We start from the raw sequence: 25,234 nt of genomic DNA on the forward strand, positions 1-25,234 counted from the left end.
TAGTAGCCCAAGCACAAAGAAAGAAATTGACACTTGGCTCTTACATCTTAGGATTGAGGGTTTAGAACATTTCTTGGTTTCTGAAAGCCAAGAAAAGTTACTGAACCAAAAAGTTTCCAAATTGGAAAAAAATTGTCACATTGGCTATTAGAGTCAACGTATGCATCATATGGATTATTAACCCAAATGAGTAAAGAGAAATTGTCACTTGTCCGTAGATCTTATGGTTGGGATTGAGAACCTTTATCGGTTTTTGAAAACCAAGAAAATTTATGGAACATATGAAATCAAATTAGACTATTTTTTCATCAATTTGGCCACCAATGTCCAATTGACAGTTTCTTTCTTTGTTCTTGGATTACAAATTCGACTGATGTAGACTTGGACACCGGTGGCTAGAATGATGAAAAATTAGTCTAATTTGGCCTTATATGATTTTCGTAAATTTTCTTGGTTTTCAGAAACTGAGAAATGTTCTCAGCCCTAACCACAAGATCTATGGGACAAGTGACAAATTCTCTCTACTCCTTTGGGTTAATAATTCATATGATGCATACCTTGACACGAATGGCCTAGATGACAATTTTTTTCCTATTTGGCCACATTTGGTTTTGGTAACTTTTCCTGGTTTTCCAAAACAACGAAAGGTTCTAAACCCTAAATCATAAGACGTAGGAGCCAAGTCACAGTTTCTTTCTTTGTGCTTGGTTTACTAATATGGGCCATGTAAGGTTGGACATGGGTGGACAGATTGATGAAACATTAGTCTAATTTAGTCACATTTGTGTTTTGTAAATTTTCTAGGCTTTCAAAAACCGAGAATGGTTCTCACACCTAACCATAAGATCTAGGGGACAAGTAGCATCTCTTTACTAATTTGTGTTAATAATCCATATAATGCATACTTTGACAATAATGGCCAAGGTGACAATTTTTTTTTCTCTAATTTAGCCATATTTGGGTTCAGTAACTTTTCTTGGTTTTCATAAACCGAGAAAGGTTCTAAACCCTAAATCCTAAGATGTAGGAGCCATATGAGAGTTTTTTCTTTGTGGTTGGGTTACTAATTCGGGTGATGTAAACTTGGACATTGGTGGCCAGATTGATGAAAAATTAGTCTAATTTGGTCTCATATGGGTTTCGTAAATTTTCTTGGTTTTCAAAAAATAAAAAATGTTCTCCACTCTAACCACAACATGTAGGGGACAAGTGACAACTCCTTTCTACTCATTTGGCTTAATAATCCATATGATGCATACCTTGGCACTAATGGCTAAGGTGACAACCTTTTTCTTTTTTTTCCAATTTGGCAACATTTGGGTTTAATAAATTTTCTTAGTGTTTAAAAACCAAGAAAGGTTCTGAACTCTAAATCCTAAGACGTAGGGGCCATGTCATAGTTTCTTTCTTTGTGCTTGGATTAAAAATCCAAATCATGTAAACTTGGACACTGGTGGCCAGATTGATGAAACATTAGTCTAATTTGGCCACATTTGGTTTCCATAAATTTTCTAGGTTTTCAAAATCCGAGAAAGGTTCTCAGCCCTAAGCATAAGATGTAGGGGACAAGCGATAATTTCTCTCTAATCATTTGGGTTAATAATCAATATGATGCATACCTTGGTATGACACTAATGGCCAAAGTGACAATTTGTTTTTTCCTATTTGGCAACATTTGGGTTCAGTAACTTTTCTTGGTTTTTAGAAACCGAGAAAGGTTCCAAAACTTAAATCCTCAGATGTAGGGGATAAGTCATAGTTTCTTTATTTTTGATTGGGTTATAGGCACGGGTGATATAAACTTGGACACCGGTGGCCAAATTAATAAGAAATTAGTCAAATATGGCCTCATATTGGTTCCATAAATTTTCTTGATTTTTTGAAACCGAGAAAGGTTCTCATACTTAACCATAAGATTTAGGGGACAAGTGATAATTTCTTTCTACTCATTTAGGTTAATAATCCATATGATGCCTTTCTGAGATTACTTTCACTCTCTGCAACTAATTTTGACATAATTTCTGGTCCATTAATATAGAAGAAGATAACATTAGTCTTAGAGGAAGTTCCACTAGTTATTGTTTTTGAGCCATTTGCTATCTGACTCCATTAACATCATCATAACATCTAGAGGGATGAGAGATCCATCATATGGATGACCGAACCCTATAGAAAGGTTGGACGAAATTCCAAATATCTCTCTCTCTCCCATTTGGGAATCATATTCCCTATTTTAGAAAACTGCATTTTCAAGGATCATTCTTGAAACAAAACCAGACCAAATCTGAAACCAATAGGAAGTGAGGTATATACCTAATATGAAGTAGTAGTAACTCCCAATGAAGGTGTTCACACCCAAGGAGAAAATCAAAACCCGCTTCCACTGAAAATGACATAGTGCATGTTGAAGCAGGATAAGCAAGATAACTCTTCATTAAGAACTAGGATTCTTCAATAAGAATTGAAAAGGGGCCGGTGAGCACAACTTCAGATTGCTTCTTCTACTAAGAAGCAATATCAAGAATACTTCTTGATCACTACCACAAGTAGAAATCAAACTGGGTAGGGGTGGAAAGAATATGGGAGAACTTTGCAGATTGCTGTGTTTTTAAACTGAGGAATTCGCCTCCTATTTATAGTCTTCTTTTGATCAGCCTCTTAATCTAATTTGGAGAGAGTTTTTTAATCCAAACCCGATGTTTGGATCTAGACTCTTGAATGGATAAGACTTATCTTATCATTCAGCTAATCCTAATCATCTTATAAATCATATCTTGCCCCTTTTTAATTAACTAACTTAAGTCCAGTTCGAATTGGGCTTTAGGCTCATTGAGCTTATGTGCTCACTTACTCCTTAACTTGCTGCCCATTTGGCTCTCTTTGTATGGTGTGGGACCCTTACACTGATCTACACATCAGCCACATGGGTTCAGCCCAGCCTCTGTTACAAGGCTTGGCCAAATTCACTGTAGGGGACAATGAACCCCTGAGTCCATCAGCAAGGGTACTTAATGGGCCCAACATTTACACTAAATGGTCCTTGGGTCTAGCCACCTTATGAAAACCCATTAACTGTGGGCAAATACAAGATTAACCCATTAGGTATTACCCTCAATGGTCTTACACTTAACCTTTCAGCCATAATGATCAAACATTGCCCAACAAGAGAGGACCTCTCCTTGGGCTGTAAGGTACAGTGCTGCACTTTTCATTCACATAGATCATGGGAGTTAAAACCTTTTGCAAACATTTTGAAACCATAATATAAATATATATAATGTATATTTCTAAATAAATATGTTTTGCAAAAACAAATTTCAACATTTGAAATCAACTACTGGAAGTTTAGGTTTCCATCAGAGAGAGTGCATTCCTTGATCATTCACTTTTTCCAACAAAGGTGCTGATCCTGTCACTATGATCACCCACTCAGATGAATTCTCGAACTATCCCAACATACCCAGATTTTGACCCCCTCTAAGGATCTCACCGATTTGTACATTAAAGACAGCCCAATCCGATACCTAGTGTAGTATCATAATCGAGTCTAGGGGTCAGGTGTAACATTCCAGTTTTGTCCATCTATCTCCAAGGTGAAGAGCAATACTGGAATTTTGGTCTAGTTCTGGGTTTCAAAAAAACCTACACTGCATGTGCCTTAGGTCTCCCTAGATTTATCCAATGGCTATGAAAATTCTAAACTAACACGAGTCTCATAAGTTTCCAGTTTAAGGGTATTACATAGAAACACACCAAATCACATGAATCAATTATGCACTTTATTCATTTACAATAAATGAGATAATGTACATCAAACTAATTGGAGCTAAGGGCATACACTGTCTAACAACTCCCACTTGTATTGAGGTCCAATCGGGTACAAGCTGGTATCCCAAACTGTCCATGTGTTTCTCAAACACTTTCTGTGTCAGTGGCTTAGTCAATGGGTCTGCTACATTCTTCGCTGATGCTATCTTTTAACATCAATCTCTCGTAGATTTAGTGTTGTCACACAACAGTGGAATGAGTGATATGCTGAGTTCAAAATTCTATAATGAACACCTTCATTCATTAGGCAGCCTCACTTACGACAATGTGCTCAGCTTGGGTTATGGAATATGCTATTTTTACTACTTAGGACCTCATTGTAAAGATGTAACTAGATGTAGACATTCTATCAGCTGGGTTTGATTGGAAGTTAGTATCAGTATACCCTGGAATCTATAGTGAACTACCATTGAATACCAAACAAAACTCCTTTTGTCCTTTGAAGGCATTTTAGTATGTCTTACACATCTGTCCAATGCTCCTGTCCTGGGTTAGATTGGTATCTACTTATCACATTCACTACCTGAGCAATGTCAGGATGAATGCATAGCATGTCATACATGATACTCCATACAGTTGAGGCATAGGGAATCTCTTTCATGCCCTCAATCACTTTGGGAGTCTTGGGAGACATACCCATGGAGAGAGTGACTCCGTGTTTGAAAGGAACATTTTCTTTCTTGGAGTTTTCCATGTTGTATCTTTTGACAATCTTGTCAATGTAAGTAGACTGTGATAATGAAGGGATGAGAGATCCATCATATGGATGCCCAAACCCTATAGAAAGGTTGGGCAAAATTTTAAACATTTCTCTCTCCCATCAGGGAATTGCATTCTCTATTTTAGAAAACCGCATTTTTAAGGATCATTCTTGAATCCCAAACTGGACTAGGTCTGAAACCAAAAGAGGAAGAGAGGGATATACTTGATACAAAGTAGCAGTAACTCCCAATGAAGATGTTCATGCCCAAGGAGAATACAATAACCCGCATTCACCGAATATGACATAGTGTGTAATGAAGTAGGATCAACAAGATGGCTCTTTAGCAAGAACCAGGATCCTTCAGCAAGAATCAAATAGGGCCTGGTGAGCATGACTTCATGGATATCAAGAACCTTTCTTGATCAATTCCTCAAGAGGAGATCGAATTGGGTAGAGATGGCAAGAATAAGAGAGAATTCTACAGGTTGCTATGTTATGTAAATGAGGAATTCGCCCCCTTTATTTATAGCCTTCTTAGGATAAGCCTCCTAATCTAATTAGGAGAGAGTTCCTTAATCCAAATATGATATTTGGATCTGAACTCTTGAATGGATAAGATTGATCTTATCCTTTATCTAATCTTAATCAGATTAGAAATCCTATATTGCCTCCTTTTAATTAACTAACTTAAGCCCAATTCAAATTGGGCTTTAGGCCCATTAAGCTTATGTGCTCACTTACCCCTTAACCTGCTACCTAGTTGGTTCTCTTTGTATGACATGGGACCCAAACAGTGATCTACACATCAGCCACATGGGTTTAGCCCAGCCTTCATTACAAGGCCTGACCAAATTCACTATAGGAGATAGTGAACCCTTGAGTCCATCACTATGGGCTTTTAATGGGCCCAACATTTATACTAAATGGTCCTTGGGTACAACCACCTTATAAAAACCCAAGGACTATGGGCAGATGCAAGATTAGCCCATTAGGTATTACCTTCAATGGTCTTACACTTAACCTCATAGCTCATAATGATCAAATGCTACCCAACAAGAAAGGACCTCTCCCTTGGTTGCAAGGAATAGTGCTGCACTCACTACTCACATGGATCTCGGTAATTAAAACGTTTTTGCAAACATTTTGAAACCATAATATATATATATATATATATATATATATATGTTTATCTCTTTATAAATATATTTTGCAAAAACAAATTTCAATAGTTGAAATCAACTGCCAATAGCTTAGGTTTCCATCAAAGAGAGTGCATTACCCGATCATTCACTTTGTCCGACAAAGGGGCTGATCCTGTCACTATGATCACCCACTCAGGTGAATTCTCAGACTGTCCCAACATACCTAGGTTTTGATCCCCTCTAAGGATCTCACTGATTGCCATACGAAAGACAACCCAATTCGACACCTAGTGCAGTACCATAATCAAGTCTAGGGGTCGGGTGTAATATGTAGGAGGCTTCTCCAAGATCTTTCCTAGAGAATTGCTGTGAAAGCCATACTTTCACCATAGTTAACATTCTTATATCATTCCCAATGAGTAGAATGTCATCTACAAACAGAACCAAGAATGTAATATTATCTCCCACTGTCTTCTTGTAAACACAGGGTTCATCCGGATTTTGCTCAAAGCCAAACTATTTGATGGTAGAGTCAGACTAGATGTTCCAACTCCTAGAAGCTTGCTTAAGTCCATATATGGATCGATTAAGTTTACATACCATATGTTCTTGACCTGCAACTATGAAACCTTGCGGTTGCTATATATGGATATCTTCAGTAAGATTTCCATTCAGGAACGCAGTATTGACATCCATTTGCCAAATCTTATAGTCATGGTATGTTGCTACAGCTAGCAAGATCCTAATGGATTTAAGCATGATCACAGGTGAAAAGGTTTTCTCATAATTGCTTCACTCTTTCTGAGTGTGCACTTTCATCATAAGATGAGCCTTGAAGGTCTCAACCTTACCATCGGGGCCCTTCTTCCTCTTATAGATCCATTTGCAACCAATTGCTTTTACCCCAAGGGATGGATCTACTAGAGTCCAGACTCCATTGGTCTCCATTGAGTCTATTTCAGCTCTCATGGCATCTACCTACTTTAAGGAATTTATGTCCAACATAGGTTTCGAATAAGTCACAGGATCCTTCTCATCGGTCATGGCTTCCACCAAGTAACTTTCTTGGTCATAGTCATAACGAACTGGAGGCCTAGAAACCTGGGTAGATCTTCTAAGTTGGTTATTTTCTAGAGTTGGTGGGACATCTCCCCCTATCCCTGGGCTCTCCTCTTCAATAACAACTTCCTGATGATGATTATCCAAGATGTAATCTTCCTCAAGGAAGTGGGCATTTCGACTGCAAAACACATTTTGCTCTTTTGGATCATAGAATAAGTAGCCTATAGAGCCTTTCGGGTAACTTTCAAATAGGCAACGACTAGTCTTAGATTTCAATTTGTCAGCACTAGTTCTTTTAACATGTTCTGGATAACTGCAAATCTTCAAGTGTTTTACACTTGGTTTGTTACCAGTCCATAGCTCATATGGAGTCTTAGGAACGGATTTGGTTGGAACCCAATTCAGCACTAGTAGGTGTCGAATCCAACCAAAAATAAAAATTCTGCTTAAATTAAATATTTTTCTATATAGTGATGAGCAAGGTTGTCTCCATAGGGATTGGGTTGATTTATTTCCAAGAAAACAAATTAGAGGGTTGTTATAAAGATAAGGAAAATAAAATAAAATAAAATAAAATAAAGGTTTGTTCAATAGAAGGCAGCATCCGGTTGAAGGGATAAATTCAGCATTGATTCTTTCAATTGATCATCGATGCAAGGATGAGTTCAAATGCTCATGAGTAAATTGGTTGTAGCTACTAACAAGCTCTAGTAGTCAATCTCTCTTTGTATTTTCGGCAATCAAAACAAGCTCATTGATTGCTTCTCTTATTAATAGACAGCCCTAAACAAGCTCTTAGGGTTTAATCTATTAACAATATTAAGAAATTTAGAGACCCAATTCTGGTCAGCGAACACACAAGCTCGGTTCGTTTAAACCAGATTATATATTTTCATAACATAAATCGGAAACTTGTCCATATTCGGTTTATGTTATTTTCCACAAAGATTAAATCTAACAAACATATACGAATTTGATGATCTAATCGGCAATAGATTATTTTATCGATTGAACAATGGATCCTATTGCTCAATCAATAAAATTATCTTAAACAAGAAATCACAGAAAACATATAAATACTCATAAACAATGAACTGAATTAAAATAAATTAGATCTCACAATTTTGAAGAACTAAGACTCCCTTAACCTTCAACCAAAAAATAGAAACTAATCGAACATGATGGAGAGATCGCAGCTTCCAGATGAGGAGGACGAAATCTGCTTCTTTCCTTATCTTCTTCCCTCCTTCAGTGATTGCCTTAAGTGCTAGTCGAACCCCCTTTATATAGCCTTAGCGGGAGGGACTATTTCCAACACCCCTTAGGAGTTCTTTCTCAAAAATAGAAAATCTAATTTCCTAATGGGATAAGGCTTAATTCAGATCTAATCTTATCCATATCTTTCTAATTAGAAATCCTAAATAAGATAGACTTTGATTTTCTTTCTTTTTAGAAGTACAACAAGAAATAGAAACTCTATCAAGAACTCTTGGTGACTCACGCCTCCAACTCAGCCGAATCCTACTAGGATTGATGGGGCCCACTTCTTGCATGCTGAATTTGGATTGATCTTCTCCCATGTGCTGAGGCTATGTTGCAAGCTCCTTTCAGCTTTCTTCCCAAATTGTGATTTTCTAATTAAAAACAATAACATCCATTAATTAACTTACTAATTAGATAAGAAAAAATACAAATAATATGGAAATTATGCACACTATCTAAACCCCCCACAATTAGACCTTGCTCGTCCTCGGGCAAAACAAAATTTAAGCAAAAATAAACAAACCTTCCTACCAAACTTTAAACTCAACTTTCCTTCTTCTTTTTCCACAAATATTCTAGGTTAACTATTGCAAACCATTGAATCAATGCGACCAAGTCATACATGACTTATCTATCAACCAATTCAATTTTTGCTACTACAAACCAGTTAGTAAACTAGGGAAAACATTTTTATTTTCACTTTCTCTTTTTTCTCTTCTTGGTGGAAGTGAGTGCATTTTATGCTCCATCTCACTTTTAGGAATACTTGGCCAGTAGGTGCATTTTATGCTCCATCCTACTATTACAATTGCTTGAATAGTAGGTGCATTTTATGCTCTATCATACTTCCGGATTGCTGGTTTAGTAGGTGTATTTTATGCTCCATCCTACTTTTGAATGGCTGGCTAGTAGGTGCGTTTTATGCTCCATTCTATTAGATTAACTCAATTGTATGGTAAAAATATTTACCCTATTTACTTAAACCTGAATTTAGGACTAGCTCAAAAGGAAATGGATTCAGATAAGTCGTGGATTCCATCATCGCACCTCATTAATAGGTTCACAAGAATTTTTCCAAAATATTGCTTAAATTGATTTCAAGAGAGCTGAGTTTTTTTTTTTTTTTTTTTTTTTTTTTTTTTTTTTTTATGAATTGAAATAATACTACTCATCCTGAATCAAATCCATACTCTCCCCCACACTTAATTCATGCATTGTCCTTAATGTATCAAAACAAAATTCTAGTAGTATAGAAATAAGGGAGACTTCCTTGACTAGTGAGCCAATGCAGGGTGGTTGTTGATTCAGATCCGGTGCAGCTAGCCTTCTAAGAGTTCTTTCGTCGATGTTGGCCATGACTTCTTCTTCAAAGTTGTTAGATGGCTCAATGAGGTTTGTTGCCGAATTCACCCCGGGAGATGGGAGCGATGTTGATTGGTTGTGATGTTGCTTGGCTTCTTTCCTCAATTGGGAACTATGTTTTTGATCTCGGGATCATATTGGTGTACACCTACACGAGAAGAACGAGGCATAAACCAAGTAAAAGGAAATAAATCTTAAATATGATACCAATCCTCGGCAACGGCGCCAAAATTTGGTGGGTGTTGAATCCAAGCAAACATAAAAATCTTGCTCGAATTAAATTTTTTTGTATATAGTGATGAGCAGGGTTGTCACAACTAGGATTGGGTTGATTTATTTCCAAGAAAATGAAGTAGAGGGTTGTTATAAAGATAAGAAAAAAAAAATAAAGGTCTATTCAATAGACGGCAGCATCCGGTTGAAGGGATAAGTTCAGCATTGATTCTTTCAATTGATCATCGATGCAAGGATGAATTCAAATGCTCATGAGTAAATTGGTTATAGCTACTAACAAGCCCTAGTAGTCAATCTCTCTTTGTATTTTTGGCAACCAAAATAAGCTCTTTGATTTCTTCTCTTATTAATAGACCGCCTAAACAAGCTCTTAGGGTTATTCTATTAACAACATTAAGAAAATTGAGAGACCCAATTCTAGTCTGCGAACACACAAGCTCGGTTCATTTAAACTAGATTATATATTTTCATAACATAAATCTAACAAACATATACAAATTTGATGATCTAATTGGCAATGGGTTATTTTATCAATTAAACAAAGGATCATGTTGCTCAATCAATAAAATAATCTTAAACAAGAAATCACAGAAAACATATAAATACTCATAAACAATGAACTGAATTAAAATAAATTAGATCTCACAATTTTGCAGAACAAAGACTCCCTTAACCTTCAACCAGAAAATAGAAACTAACCGAACATGATGGAGAGATCGTAACTTCCAGATGAGGAGGACAAAATCTGCTTCTTTCCTTATCTTCTTCCCTCCTTCAGTGAGTGCCTTGAGTGCTAGTCATACCCCCTTTATATAGCCTTAGAGGGAGGGGCTGTTTCCAACACCCCTTAGGAGTTCTTTCTCAAAAATAGAAAGTCTAATTTCCTAATGGGATAAGGCTTAATTCAGATCTAATCTTATCCTTATCATTCTAATTAGAAATCCTAACTAAGATAGACTTTAACTTTCTTTCTTTTTAAAAGTACAGCAAGAAATAGAAATTCAATCAAGAGCTCTTGGTGACTCACGCCTCCAACTCAGCCAAATCCTACTAGGATTGATGGGGCCCACTTCTTGCATGCTGAATTCAGATTGGTATTTTCCCACGTGCTGAGGCTATGTTGCAGCCTCCTTTCAACTTTCTTCCCAAATTGTAATTTTCTAATTAAAACACAATAAAATCCATTAATTAACTAACTAATTAGATAAGAAAAAATATGAATAATATGGAAATTATGCACACTATCAAGCACGTAAATCGCAGTCTCTAATGCAAAACCCCAAAAGGACGTGGGTAACTCTGAGTCGACGAGAAGTGAATGGACCATATCTAAAGAGTCTGATTTCTCCTGATGAACCTACAATTTATCTATATTTTATGAGGTTTTTGCATGAAATTTTATGCTGGTTTAATTAGATTTTGCCCTATTTTAGCTTGATTGCAAGAAAGATTTCAGGGGGAGCCAAATCAATAAAAAGAAGGCAAAAGCAAGAAAAGAAAGCCCAAAATTTATCAAGTTCAGCCCGGCCCAGCCATGAGAGCAAGGGAGTTTTCATTCGGCCCAAGAAGTGCAAGCTAACTCTTTGGAAAACCCAAAGGAAGAAGCCTAGTAAGAAGGAAATTTCGGCCCAGCCCATTTTTTGCCCAAATAACAGCCTAGAGTGTAGCCCACATGAGCTCAAAAGCAAGCTAAGTTGTAGCCCAAATAGCAACCCAAAGGGAGCTAGGGGCGGCAACTCCTAGATGTTTCTTGAAGAGAAGGAGGGAGCACTCTAGAAGGTTCATGAGGGGTGTAATACACCCAATTCTAGAGACTTCAAGAAGGGGCAAGAGCCCCCTTGAAAAACTATATAAGGAGGCCTCTAGGAGGGGGGAGAGGTGTTCAATTGCTTGAGAGGAAGGCTCTCCCACTCTTAGAGGTTCGGCCACCTTGAGAGAAGAGAAAAGAAGAAGGCTAGGCGCAAGGAAGAAGAAGAAGAAGGGCTGAAGGAAGTTGAAGACAAGCAAGCTAGAAGAAGAAGGTGAGTTCGAATTGAGGGTTTGTGATTCAAAGATCTTTTGTAATAAATCATTTGTAGTTTCATTCTCTTTTGATTTGAATTCAGTTTTTTAGTTATAATTTCTTTCTTCTTTCTCCTTGTTTCCATTCTTCCTTGAAGTTTCTTGAATAAGGGTGTTATTGTAGAGTAATTCGGCCAACTAACCTTCAAAACTCAGATCTGAATTCTCAGATCTGAGATTGCAAGATCTGAATTGCTTGAAAGAGAATTCAGATCTGCAATTTTCAGATTGGCCGAATTAATCTACAGCTTGGAATTCCTAGAGTGCTTGAGAGAGACTCTAGGAATTCAGATCTACTATTCAAGAACTGAATTGAGTGCAAGGTTAGAGATAACTTGCACAATTCAGTTGGTGATCAATTCAGATTTGAATTGATGCCTTAGAAGTGTTTGAAGAAATGCATGCATGGGGATTAGATTCTTGCTAGAGATAGAAGAACCGTCACTCATGCATAGGATGAACATGCGCTTGAGAGAGGCTGTTCATGACCTTGGGGTTTCACCAAACCAAGGCTCAATCATGATTTATTCGAATGATCCAAATTGATAGATTGCTGAATTCTGAGATTGACATTTACTGCTTACACTTCTAACCTGATTTGAAGGCAATTGGGCCAATGATTTAGATAGATTTTAATTTAGGATTTTTTTAGCTTTCATTAAAGTTTTGATTTATTTGTTGATCAGATAAGAAGTGATCAATTTAGTATTGGTAATTGTTTCCTAAATCCTCGTGGGAATGATACTTCACTCACTACTTTATTACTTGAACGGCTAGTGCACTTGCTAGTGTCACAATGAGCCACACATCAAGTTTTTGGCGCCGTTGTCGGGGAACTTTAGAGAAACAATATTAGGAAACATTGAGTATTTTTAATCTGATCTCATTCAGCATTGCATTCATAGTTGGGTTAATTTTCTATATTTTTCATTTCAGCTTGGACTGCAACTGCTGTACTACTGTAGTTATGTTTCTTCTTTCTTAAGTAGATTACTTTCTTTTTCTGGTTTCAGTTTCATTTTAATAAAGGCATATTTGATTTCTATTCAATATTGGTGTTGTTCCCTTCAAAAAGAAAAAAAGAAAAGGAAAAAATTCACAAAAACATGAGTGTTGCAGATCTGAGTTGCATTCGGCACTCAGATCAGCAAATTTCAGATCTGCAGCACTCAGCCGAAAAGAATTGCTTGTGTTTCAGACTTTATTATTCTTTTCTTTCATTACAAAAAGAAAAAAAAATATATATAAAATGAAAAAAAAAGGGGAGATCTTTTGAACAACAAGAGGAGCAATTGAGAATTCGGATCAGAATTCAGATTTGAGTTCAGATCTGAATTCTGCTATTGCAGATCTGCAACAGTTCAGATCTGAGTTCCTCTGAACTCAGACCTGAACTGATGCAATTTTGAGGGGAATTGGGTGTCATCACCACCCCAATTCACCCTAGGGCACTTCTGCTATTCCCCAAAAACAATTTGGTAGAAATAACTGAAGGTAAGGCAATTGAGATTTCAGATCCGAACTCAGACTTGAGTTCAGACCTGAACTCTGCTATAGCAGAACTGCAATACTCAGAAAAAAAAAAAATCTGTTCTCAGCCCTTTATTATTCTTTTCTTTCATTACAAAAAGAAAAAATATATATTTAGATAGTGAAAAAAAAACAAAAAAAGAGAGAGAAAGAACCATATAACCGAAAGAATGGAAACCAAGGATTCGGATCAGAACTCAGATCTGAGTTCAGATCTGAGTTCTGCTGTAGCAGATCTGCAACAGTTTAGATCTGAGTTCTCTTGAACTCAGACCTGAACTGATGTAAATTTAAAGGATAATTGGGGATTATCGTCACCCCAATACACCCTACAAAAAATCTACTATCTCCCAAAAACAATTGGATAGTCATGGTTGAAGAAATTCGGATCTGCAATCACCTAGATCTGAACTGGGGTTGTGAACAGAGCAGGATTTGGTTGAAGAAAAGTATATTTAATCTGAGAATTTTTTATGCCTCAAGAGATTTCATGCAAAGTGGCACTTTCACACCATTTTTCTATTAGAGTTTAGACCTATAGCAAGGCTACTATAGCAGACCTGCTACAGCAAGACTGAACCAGGGCAGGTTTTGAACAGGTTTGTATTACAATTAACATTACTAAATTGACATTGTGAATTGTCCTGGGCTGATCTTTGAATTTTTTTTTTTTTTCAAGTTAGATAGCTCTGATTTCAGTTGTGCATGAATAGAAAGTCTAGCAGATCTGAATGGGTGTGTGCAGCCGTGTGTACTACATTCCAATAAGTGTATACTCCATCAAGGGATACATTGATGGAGCCATGTTTCTTCTCTTGATACTTGATTGTTCCATCCTTAGTTTCAGTTTTAATGTAGCTTATGCAAATCAAATTTCTCTTCTTCTTTTGGTTCTAAAAAAATAAATAAATAAATAAATCTCAAAATGAGTTCAGATCTGAATTGCATTCATCAATCAGACCTGCACTCATCCAAAAATATTTTGGTTGCATTGCTGTATTTTTTTTTAGTTTTCTTCCTTAAAAAAAAAAGAAAAGAAAAATAGAAAAAGAAAAGAAAAAGAAAACAATGAAAGAATAGCATGTGAGCTTTCAGATTTGAAACTCAGATTTGAAGTTCAGATCTGAGTTCAGCCGGTTGCAGGACTGCATTCTGCTAGGTTCAGATTTGAGTTCATCTAAACTCAGACCTGAACCCACTCTATTTTGATGTGAATTCAGGTAGTGACAGCACCCAATTCACAATTTGATGCATCAAACTTGCCTCATTGATGAAAATTTAAGCCATGAATGGTAAAATCAGTTCTGAAGTGCATGAGAATCAGAGGCAGTATAAGTACATGATCTGAAATTTTTGTGAACTTGATGTTTTGTTATCTTTTAAATCACTTGCACCCAATCTGAATTGTTTGGATTGGATTAGGACTGATGTTTGTGAGGTCCAAAAAGAGCTTCATATTTTTTATGTAATGGTATTCAGATCTGAATCAAGGCTGCTTTCATTATAAAATTGCAGATCTGATTTCAGGTCTCTGCAATCAATTGAGGCATACAAGACATTTAAGTTGGGACTTGAAAGAGAAGTCTAAAGCTCTTGGGATCAAACTTATTTCAGACCTAACTGCAATAGATTTTAGACCTACTTATTGATATTAGGTTTGGAGTTTTTGTGACTGTTCTCAAAAGTTAAGTTTTCAAATCTGATTTTTTTTTTGGTTAGAACTTGAAGAGCAGCTTAAAGATCATAAATTCAGCAATGATTGTAGATCTGTTTACAGTAGATTTTAGATTTGTTTACTTATGTTCATTTAAGTTTAGAATAGTGTGTAATAAACTCCATTGCTGATTTAGCTAGCTCTCTTTTCCATTGAACATCTACTTCACACTTGAATGTTGGTTTAGTTTCAGTAATGGAGCTATGTTTTTCTAATTTGCAAATTTATTAGTGTGGATCAAATCTACGTACGTTCACTTACATTGCTGAAATTCTAATGCAGATCTGAGCACACAACAAAAAAAAAAAAAAAAATCAAATAACTTTGGTAGTGTGCTGATTTCAAGAACTCTTAGACTTCTAGGCTAGTTTCAATCTTGTAAATCACTTGTTTATCACTTGCATATCAGATTCCAAGAGATATTTATATTGGCTTTTGATTTTTTTTTTTAAATTTATTTATTTATTTATTTATTTTTGTTAGATAGAATTCAAACTTCTTGGCCTTGTAAGTTTCTGTTGTGTATTACAGACTCGTTAAATTATTTACATTGTTTGGAATTGTGTATAGTAGTCTTTTTTTTTATTATTTGGTTTAAATTATTTTTAGTTAGAACAAAGCTTCTGATTTCTGTTGCAAGTAAATTCTAGCAGAAGAAGCTCCCACCAAAAGAACTCTTGCATATCTGGAAATTAATCTTCAGGAAATCCTCTTTACCCTTCTCTTTACTTGGTATTTCTCTTGTTGGTTTTATTGTGATCCCCTAACACTAGGAACATTGAGGACAATGTTCATCTCAAGTGTGGGGGAGTGAGCCCAAGGCTAGGGTATGAGGGCTAAAACCATGCACCCCAACACACATATGCAGGCAATGACATGACCAAAAAAAGACTGGAACCCCTCAAGTTCATTACTATTTATTTGATGATTTTTTTAAGAAGGAATTCAATGAGTTGAGGGAGACTGATGTACTTGTTAAGTTTTTATTCTTGTTAATGACCCAATTTGATATATGCATGAGAAAAGGGGAGCTGAATATGCCTTTCAGCATGACTAGCCCTAACTTCCTTCATGTGTATGGAAGCCCTTGATTTCATTGTTAATGGTCAAGAAAGCTAAGTGCACATCTGAAGTGTTGATTCTTGAGGTTCAATAATTGCAAAGAAGGATAAAAGCCCAAATTGACTCCGCTATTTTGAGCTGAATAGTAAAACTAGCAGCTTAGAACATGAGTCCTATTTACCTACCTCAAGTAAGTGACCAGTGTGAGATGGAGCATAAGATGCACTCACACCAAAAAAAAAAAAAAAAAAAAAAAGAAAGAGAGAAAAGTGTGTGAGATGGAGCATAAAATGCACTCACACCGAGAAAAAAAAAAAAAAAAGAAGAAGAAAAGGGTGAGATGGAGCATAAGATGCACTCACCCTTAGAAATAAGTAATTGTGGTGACAACCGAGGTTCAAAGGGGCACTCTAAAGTTGAACTCTCATTGAGATTTAGTTACAGATGTGAAACTTAGTGAAATTTGATTATTAACCTTGACAATTAAGGAGCTGATTTATATATGAATTAGGAGTGAAGGCTAGACTATGATGAAATTCATATTCTCCTTTCCTTGGATCTGATACATATCTTAAATGGTAATTTACAAGAATAAGAGTTGAGCACTTACAAAAGTTCCCCGACTACTCAATGCATTTCTATCTTAAAAAGTTCACCAGGTAAATGGTGAGAACAGAAGGGGGGAATGTTAAGTTTATGGCTGATGTCTTTGCTTGAGGACAAGCAAAAGCTTAAGTGTGGGGGTATTTGATGAACCTACAATTTATCTATATTTTATGAGGTTTTTGCATGAAATTTTATGCTGGTTTAATTAGATTTTGCCCTATTTTAGCTTGATTGCAAGAAAGATTTCAGGGGGAGCCAAATCAACAAAAAGAAGGCAAAAGCAAGAAAAGAAAGCCCAAAATTTATCAAATTCAGCCCAGCCCAGCCATGAGAGCAAGGGAGTTTTCATTCGGCCCAAGAAGTGCAAGCTAACTCTTTGGAAAACCCAAATGAAGAAGCCTAGTAAGAAGGAAATTTCGGCCCAGCCCATTTTTAGCCCAAATAACAGCCTAGAGTGTAGCCCATATGAGCTAAAAAGCAAGCTAAGTTGTAGCCCAAATAGCAGCCCAGAGGGAGCTAGGGGCGGCAACTCCTAGATGTTTCTTGAAGAGAAGGAGGGAGCACTCTAGAAGGTTCATGAGGGGTGTAATACACCCAATTCTAGAGACTTCAAGAAAGGGGCAAGAGCCCCCTTGAAAAACTATATAAGGAGACCTCTAGGAGGGGGGAGAGGTGTTCAATTGCTTGAGAAGAAGGCTCTCCCACTCTTAGAGGTTCGGCCACCTTGAGAGAAGAGAAAAGAAGAAGGCTAGGCACAAGGAAGAAGAAGAAGAAGGGCTGAAGGAAGTTCAAGACAAGCAAGCTAGAAGAAGAAGGTGAGTTCGAATTGAGGGTTTGTGATTCAAAGATCTTTTGTAATAAATCATTTGTAGTTTCATTCTCTTTTGATTTGAATTCAGTTTTTTAGTTATAATTTCTTTCTTCTTTCTCCTTGTTTCCATTCTTCCTTGATGTATTTCAGCTTGTAAAAATTTCAGTTCAGCAATCTAATTCTTTTTGATTCATTCAAATGATCATGGATTGTACTTGAAGTTTCTTGAATAAGGGTGTTATTGCAGATCAATTCGGCCAACTAACCTTCAAAACTCAGATCTGAATTCTCAGATCTGAGATTGCAAGATCTGAATTGCTTGAAAGAGAATTCAGATCTGCAATTTTCAGATTGGCCGAATTAATCTACAGCTTGGAATTCCTAGAGTGCTTGAGAGAGACTCTAGGAATTCAGATCTACTATTCAAGAACTGAATTGAGTGCAAGGTTAGAGATAACTTGCACAATTCAGTTGGTGATCAATTCAGATTTGAATTGATGCCTTAGAAGTGTTTGAAGAAATGCATGCATGGGGATTAGATTCTTGCTAGAGATAGAAGAACCGTCACTCATGCATAGGATGAACATGCGCTTGAGAGAGGCTGTTCATGACCTTGGGGTTTTACCAAACCAAGGCTCAATCATGATTTATTCGAATGATCCAAATTGATAGATTGCTGAATTCTGAGATTGACATTTACTGCTTACACTTCTAACCTGATTTGAAGGCAATTGGGCCAATGATTTAGATAGATTTTAATTTAGGATTTTTTTAGCTTTCATTAAAGTTTTGATTTATTTGTTGATCAGATAAGAAGTGCTCAATTTAGTATTGGTAATTGTTTCCTAAATCCTCGTGGGAACGATACTTCACTCACTACTTTATTACTTGAACGGCTAGTGCACTTGCTAGTGTCACAATGAGCCACACATCATCTCCTCTCTGACACACCGTTTAATTGTGGTGTATGATGTTATTGCTTACACTAGAAAGTGCACTAGCCAATCAAGTAATAAAGTGATGAATAGAGTATCGTTCCCACGAGAATTTATCCAACAACTACTAGTAATAAATCAGTCAATTGTTATCTGATAAGCCGAACTTTTAATCTAATCAAAATCTGAATTCCTAACCAGTTTGGGTCAAACACCTTTCATGCAATCAAGAAAACAAGTTGTATGTGAACACTATAGATTCGGTCCAGCAATCAATTCTCAAGGTTATTCAATTGAGAATAACCTTGGGGTCTCGGCTCTCTCCTTGGGTCTCCCATAGAGTGCTGCATGGGCCTTGTTTCTTTATGGGCCGAATTGCCCTCCTTAGGATTCTTGGCTGGGCCATTCTTCTAGCTGGGCTGAATTGCTTCCACTTTTGCCCCTTTTACATGGTTTTATGCTATCTTCCCTTTAAGCTGGTCCATATTCTTAATTTCCTGAAATCAACCTAAATTAGGGTAAGAAACTATACAAATCAGCATCAAAACCATGCATAAAACATAAAAAATTATGTGTACCTTGCACACACATCAAACTCCCCCACACTTAAGCTTTTACTTGTCCTCAAGCAAAGACATCACCCATAAGCTGATCATCCCCCATATTATTACCATCTACCAGATGAATTTTAGGATGAGAATGCATTAAGTGGTCGGGAAACCTGCATAAGTATTCTGATTTATCGCCATGATTAGCCATTCTTACCACATACATAAGAGCAAAGGAAGGGAAGAATATGAGATTCTTCATGCTCCAACATTCACTTCTATTCAATATGTATAGCAGCTCCTTGACCGCCATCATTGACCATTACTTTGAGCTTGGTCTCAAGTCTGTCAATGCAACTTATTGAGTGTTCAACCAACTTTTGTCCCTTTGAACCTCAACCGTCACCAAATTGTTTTCTTTCCCCTTTTTTTTTGGTGTGAGTGCATTTTATGCTCCATCTCACACTAGGCATTTTCTTCTTTCTTCTTTTTTTTTTTCTTTTGGTGTGAGTGCATTTTATGCTTGATCTCACACTGGTCATAGGCTAGAGGTAGACAATAATACTCATATTCCAAGTTGTTAGTTTTACTATTCAGCTTCGAATAGTGGAGTTGGGACTGAACTCATATCATAAACCGCTAGTTTTACTATTCAGTTCATGACAATGGAGTCATTTGTGTTAGACAGTTTTGTATGCCCTTAGCTCCAATAAGTTTTGATGTACTTTAGACATTTAGTGTAAATGAATAAAGTGCATGTTTGATTCATGTTGTGTGGTATGTTTCCGTGTAAGATGAAGGGATGAGATATCCATCACATGGATGCCCAAGTCTTGTGGAATGGACTGGGCGAATTTCAAAAATTTTCTCCCATCATTGCAGGGAATCGAATTCCCTATTTTAGAAAAAAATATTTTTCAAGGATCAATCTTGAACCATTAACCAAACCAGATCTGAACCAAAAGGAGTAAGAGGGAGGATGTACCTGATACAGAGAAACTGTATCTCCCAATGGAGGTGTTCACACCCAAGTAAGGATCCAAAGTCTGCTTCCACTGAAGATGGCGTAGTGCAGGATGGAGCAGAATTAGCAATGTTCTTCCAAAAGAACTTGACCCTTCGCAATCAATCTTTTCCCCAAAAGGCTGGTATCAAGATCAAATCTTGATTACTATTGTAGAGAGCAGGAGATTGAACTACTGGAGGTGGCGGCTACAGGAAGGAGGCTGCAAGAGAGTATTCGTAGGGTGTAGAATTCTCTCTTCTTGTGATTTCAGCTCTAAAGATAAGAGTTTTGGGTTGCATGTCTAAAGGCTGCCGCCCCCTCCTAATCTTAAAGGGATAAGCTCCTAATCCCAATAGGAGTTGCTAATCCAAATCATATTTGGATTAGAAGTCCATTTAAGTGATAAGGGAAAATCCTTATCTTATCTGCAAATCAGATCAGACATCTCCTAATCTAATTAGGAGGCTTCCAGATCTAAATCTTATTTAGATCTTGGACTCTCTAAGTGCATAGGGTCTAGGCCCAATCCTATCAACTGATCCATCTCAGAATTCGCCCCATTTTAATTGACCGATCAAACCAGCCCTGTTCGAAATGGGCTTAAGGCCCATTTAAGGTTATGTACTCACTTAGCCTTCCAAATTGCTGCCCAGTTGGGCTTCCTTGTAGCCGAATACACTGTTATGAACAGTGCACCCCCTGAAAAACCCATCAAATGGGCTGTATGGGCCCAGAACTTACCCTAAGTGGTCCCTAGGCCAAGCCACCTTGTAACACCCAGAGACTGTGGGCAGATGCAAGATTAGCCCATCAGGTATTATCCTCAATGGTCTTACACTTAACCTCTCAGTCCATAATGATCATACACTGCCCGACAAGAGAGGACCTCTCCCTCGATTGCAAGGAATAGTGTTGCACTCTCTACTAGTATGGATCTCGGGAATTAAAACCTTTTGCAAATCATTTCGAAACCATAATATATATACTTTTATATCTCATATAAAATATATTTTGCAAAACAAATCTCAACGTTTGAAATCAGCTGCCGACAGTCTTGGTTTCCATCAGTGAGACTGCATCCCCGATCATTACCTTTGTCTGACAAAGGGGCTGATCCTGTCACTATGATCACCCACACAGATGAATTCTTAGACTGTCCCAACATACCCAGGTTTTGACCCCCGCTAAGGATCTCACTGATTGGTATATCAAAGACAGTCCAATCCGACACCTAGTGCAGTATCATAATCAAGTCTAGGGGTCGGGTGTAACTTTCCAGTTTTGTCCATCAATCTCCAAGGTCCAGGGCAATACTGGAATCTGGTCCAATTCATAGGTTCAATTAATCTTACATTGTATGTGCCTAGGGTCTCACCCTGGCAGCTGAGACAGGCCACCCCAACCGACTTGGTGGCACCACAGTGTTAGCCTTGTCAGGATAGGTCTCCCCAGACTGACCCACTGGCTGTGAACATTCTAAACTAACACGAGTCTCATTAAGTGTCCAAATTAAGGGTATTACATAGAAACAAACCAATGGAACATGAATCAAATATGCACTTTTATAAAGTACATCATCTTGATTGAAGCTAAGGGCATACAAAACTGTCTAACAGCTCCCACTTGCACTTATGTCCAATCAGGTACATGCGGGACTCCATGCTTTCCACGTGTTTCTCAAACATTTTTTGTGATAGCGGCTTCGTCAATGGGTCTGCTACATTTTCCACTGATGCTACATTCTGAATCAGGACGTTCCCTCTACCAACAATCTCTCGCAGTACGTGGTACTTCCTCTCAATGTGCTTTGACTTCGAGTGGGCTCGTGGCTCCTTAGCCTGAGCAATGGCTCCATTCTTGTCACACAACAATGGGATGGGTGAACAAACTTTTTCATCCACACGGCTTCTTTGGCAACCTCACTTGCGGCAATGTACCCGACCTCGGTCGTGGAGTCTACAGTGGACCCCTATTTGCTGCTTTTCCAGCAAACAGCACATGATCCTATCGTAAAAACATATCCAGATGTAGACTTTCTATCATCTAGATCCGAATGGAAATCGGCATCTGTATACCCTTGGAACTGTAGTGAGCTACCATCGAATACTAGACAAAACTCTTTTGTCCTTTGAAGGTACATAAGTATGTTTTTCACAGCAGTCCAGTGCTCCTACCCTGGGTTGGCTTGAAATCTGCTCAGTACACTCACTGCCTGAGCAATGTCAAGACGATCATAACATGGCATACATGATGCTCCCTACTGCAGAGGCATAGGGAATGTCTTTCATGCCATCAATCTCCTCAGAAGTCTTGGGAGACATCTTCTTGGAGAGAGTGACTCCGTGCCCGAAAAAAACATTTCCTTTCTTGGAGTTCTCCATGCTGTATCTTTTGACTATTTTGTCAATATAAGCAGATTGGAATAATCCTATTATCCGCTTCGATCTATCTCTATAGAGTCGAAGACCCAGTATATATGAGGCTTCTCCAAGATTTTAATGGAGAATTGTTGTGAAAGCCATATTTTCACCATAGTTAACATTCCTGCATCACTCTCAATGAGTAGAATGTCATCTACATACAGAACCAAGAAGATAACCTTATTTCTACTGTACTTCCTGTAGACACAGGGTTCATCCGGATTCTGCTTGAAGTCAAACATTTGACAACAGAGTCAAAACGGATTTTCCAACTAGCAGCAATGAAGCCTTGTTGCTGCTGCATATAGATATCTTCAGTAAGATCTCCATTCAGGAATGTAGTTTTGACATCCATCTGACAAATCTCATAATCATGGTATGCTGTTACAGCTAGCAGGATCCTAATAGAATTAAGCATGGCCACAAGTGAAAAGGTTTCCTCATAATTGATGCCCTCTTTCTGAGTGTACCCTTTCGCCACTAGACGAGCTTTGAAGGTCTCAACCCTACCATCGGGGCCCTTCTTCCTCTTGTAAATCCATTTGCAACTGATTGCTTCTACCCCGGAGGGTGGATCTACTAGAGTCCAGACTCCATTGGTCTCCATTGAGTCCATCTCTGCTCTCATGGCCTCCACCCACTTCTGGGAATCTATGTCCAACATAGCTTCTGCGTAAGTCACGGGATCCTCCTCACTAGTCGAGGTTTCCACTAGGTAACTATCTTAGTCATAACCATAACGGACTGGTGGCCTGGATACCCGACTGGATCTTCTAGGTTGGTCACTACCTGGAACTTGTGGGACATCTCCCACTGCTCCTGAGCTCTCTTCATCAAGAACAATTTCCTGACGATGGGTGTCCAGGATGAAATCGGTTTCCAAGAATTGTGCATTTTGACTATAGAAAACTTTCTGCTCACTTGGGTCATAGAATAGGTAACCTACAGAGCCTTTTGGGTAGCCTACAAAAAGGCAACGACTGGTCTTGGATTCCAACTTGTCTGCACTCGTTCTTTTAACGTGTGCTGGACAACCCCAAATCTTCAAGTGTCTGACACTTGGTTTTTTTCCAGTCCAAAGTTCATATGGAGTATTCGGAACCGGTTTGGTTGGAACCTGATTCAACACGTAAATCATAGTCTCTAATGCGTAACCCCAAAAGGATGTGGGTAACTCTGAGTGTATGAGAAGCAACCGGACCATATCCAATAAGGTCCTATTCCTCCTCTCTGAAACACCGTTAAGTTGTGGTGTACTAGGAGGAGCTAATTGTGATACTATCCCATTGTCCTTTAAGTAGTCCCTGAATTCGTCAGAGAGATACTTGCCACCTCGATCTGATCGAAGGGCTTTAATTTCTCTCCCTAACTGTTTCTCGACCTCTTTTCTAAACTCTTTGAGCTTTTCAAAGGATTCAGAGTTGTGTCTCATTAGGTACACGTAACCATATCGTGAAAAATCATCTATGAAGGTGATGAAATACACATGTTGATTCCATGTCCTAACACTCAGGGGACCACATACATTAGTATGTATTAGTTCAAGTGTGCCTGTACATCTTTCAGGCTTACTGTTAAATGGCCATTTCTTCTTCTTGCCTTGTAGGCAAGGCTCATAGGTGGGAAGATCTTCTATAGTTAGAAAATCCATAGGACCATCCTTTACCAACCTAGTGATTCGTTCAACACCGATGTGGCCAAGTCGGTAATTCCATAGACATGTGGGATTAACTGTATCATGGGCTCTCTTCTTTGGGATTTTAGCCAACTTAGTTTCGGTTATGTTAGTTTCTAGAGAAGGATGTAGAACATAGAGACTGTTCTCCAATTCCTCGTATGTGATGAATTTGTTATTTCTTTTAATAGTAATCGTATTACTAAAGAAGACAAAATAACCATCTACACACAATTTTGAGACAGAAATCAAATTTCTCCTTAAATTTTGTACATAAAGACAATCTTTTAGTACAATTGTTCCTTCTCTAAACAGTAATTCCATGGTTCCTATGGCCATGGCTGCAACAGTTGCAGTAGTCCCCAAGTAGAGTGTGACTGCTCCTTCACTTAGCTTTCTGCTTACCTTGAACCCCTGCAGTGAGTTACATGCATGAGTTGAAGCCCTGTAGTGAATACACTAGGATGCAAAAGCTACCAATAAATTGGTTTCTATAACACAAATTTCAAAATTACCTTTCTTGGATTCCAGGTAGGCAGGACAGTTCCTTTTCCAGTGGTCGATCTTCTTGCAGAAGTGACAGGCATCTGATGCTTTGTCTTTCTTCTGCTTCTTACCCTTAGTGGCTTTCTTCTGAGGCTTCTTTGCCCTCCTCTTTCTCTTGCCTGTCTTGCTAGCTTCAACAAGCATAGCTACAGGCTCATCCTTTCAAATCAGCTCTTTTGCTCTTTGCAACATATTGCTGAGCTCTTGCAAGCTGACATTCAGCTTGCTCATATTATAGTTCATAATGAACGGATTAAAGGGAGGCAAAGAATTAAGGATATCATCTATCTGGGTCATAAGGTCCAGCCTGGATCCAAGAGCCTTCAGTTTGTTGATGTAACCCATCATCCGAAAACAATGGTCGTGAACTTGTTGGCCCTTGGTCATTTGTGCGGTCATGAACTGTTTCAAGACCTTTTGTCGAGTAGAATGATTCTGCTCTTCATACATCGTCCTGAGGCTGTTCAATATGTCCTTGGCAAGTTTGATCTGATCGATCTGCCTCTGTATTGGGTTGTCCAAGGAGGCAATGATGTAACACTGGGCAAGAGAGTTTTTCTCCTCCCATTCCTGATAGTCTCTCCTTCAGCCTCAAAAGCCCTATCGACCGGATGCTCTGGGGCAGGATTCTATGCCACTTTGTCTAGCTTTTCAGAAGCTAGGACCAGCATAAGTTTCCTATACTAGTCGGCATAGTTTGGCCCCTTAAGCTTGTTGTCATCAAGA

The sequence above is a fragment of the Nelumbo lutea genome, chromosome 4 (assembly GCF_056320005.1).
Source record: "Nelumbo lutea isolate HS-2025 chromosome 4, American lotus-T2T, whole genome shotgun sequence".
NCBI classification, from domain to species: Eukaryota; Viridiplantae; Streptophyta; class Magnoliopsida; order Proteales; family Nelumbonaceae; genus Nelumbo; species Nelumbo lutea.